The sequence below is a fragment of the Populus euphratica genome, unplaced genomic scaffold (assembly GCF_000495115.2).
Source record: "Populus euphratica unplaced genomic scaffold, PopEup_1.0 scaffold673.1, whole genome shotgun sequence".
Taxonomy (NCBI): Eukaryota; Viridiplantae; Streptophyta; class Magnoliopsida; order Malpighiales; family Salicaceae; genus Populus; species Populus euphratica.
The window spans coordinates 134,525-136,394 of NW_011500398.1; positions in this window are offsets into that span (position 1 = coordinate 134,525).

The following is a 1,870-nucleotide window of genomic DNA, read 5'->3' on the forward strand; positions in this document are numbered from 1 at the left end:
TGACCATCTGGGTCGGTAACCCATACAATATACCATCTGGGCAGGTGACCCATTACAATGTGACCATCTGGGTAGGTAACCCATTATAATATACCATCTGGGCAGGTGACCCATTACAATGTGACCATCTGGGTAGGTAACCCATCACAATATACCACCTTATACTAGGCAGGTAACCCATTACAACTTACCATCACAAAAAAAAAATCTTTGTATTTTTATTCTTCATCGGGCAGGTCGCCTGGAACAAATAAACCACTTATGAAATTCTTCGCGTCTCTTTTATCACTGGGTAGGTTGCCCAAAGCAATTTGATCCATTTTAAAAAAAAAACAAAAAAAAGTGGGTCGTCTTCCAGATGTCTTGTTCTCTCTATAAAAGTCATGTCAATCTACTGTTTTTTTGAGGTTTTCAAGACTCTATATATAAAAAAAAAAATTTCTTTCTGTATCTAATTTTCTTTATAAATTTACTACACAAAGCTAAAAGAAAATGAAATTTTCTTATATCGTTGCATAGTAAATGTTATAAAGAGGGGGCAACTGTCATAACCAAATTTTTGATTTTTTTTTATTTACTAAAGCTTGTTGATAAAATAAAAAGTAAATGAAGAATGAATTACAATTTGAGTTAATGAAAACATGATTGGAAAGTTTAAATATTTAATTAAACTCTTGACTAGTTTAATTAATTAAATCAAGGGTTTAATTGGAGAATTAATAAATTTTGATATTTAATTGAGCTTGGGATTAAGTTAATTAATTAAATTAAAAGAAATTGAGGAATTAATGAGTTTGAGGACTTAATTAAATTTTGATTTAATTAATTAAAAGAATCAGGGGTTTAATTGAAAAAATACCAAAGTTTGGAGGTTGTTTAGAGAAATTATCAAAAAAGTAAAGTTCAAGGACTAAATTGAATAGTTCAGAAATTCAGGACTGTTGTGTAAATAACGTATCAATTTAGGGATCTAATTGAAATTAACCAAAAAAAATTAAAAGGAATTTTAATTGATTAAGGGGTCCAATTATCGAATTTCCAAAGCCCAGGGGTCAAATTGAAAACTCCCGTTTCCAGCCAAAACGCTGTTGTTGCCATGTCTTCTCCATCCCGAGTCAATAGGGAAGTTTCCGATTCAGCAGGGGAGCTGATAATCTGCAACAAACCCGATCTTGGATAACATCTGTTGCCAATAATCTCGTTCAAGGATTCCATAACACAGTCCTGCAAAGACAGGACTGGGGCAGAGCCAATTTCTCTATAAAAGGGAGAAGAAAACCAGGCGTGAGGAGGAGGAAGAAAAAAAGGAAACCCGAAAAATACCAAAGAACAGCCCAAGAATTACCGAGCAGAGCAGAAAAGAACCCAGAAAAATTCCACAAAAAAACAAAGAAGAACAACACCCAACAGCAGAAAAAGAGAGAATCAAGAACAGAAAACCCGAAACAGAGGAACGAACCAAAAAAACAGAACAGAGGGTCCTAGAAACCGAACAAAAAAGGAGAAAATCACCGGCGGAGGAACCCTATCCTCTATCACCATCAACAGAAAGAAGTCGAGCCCTTTTCAACGTTGCAGCCTCCTTCGCACGCTCCATAAACAGGTATACCTACTCTCCTCTGTAGTTTGCTCCTGCGTTCAAATTAACATTTGAACAGTGCGAAGGTAACTTAATTACCTTCGCAATTACCTTCGCACTGTTGATGCACGCGTGAAGTTGCTTCACGCGTGCATCAGCTGATTGCCCAGCCAGCCACTGGTTTGGGCCAGTGACCGGATGGGCCGGCTGGGCTCAGCCCAGCTCCTGTGGGGCTAAACTGAGCCCAGTCACTAATTTATATGCTGGGTTGGGCGAGCCCAGCCCAGCCCA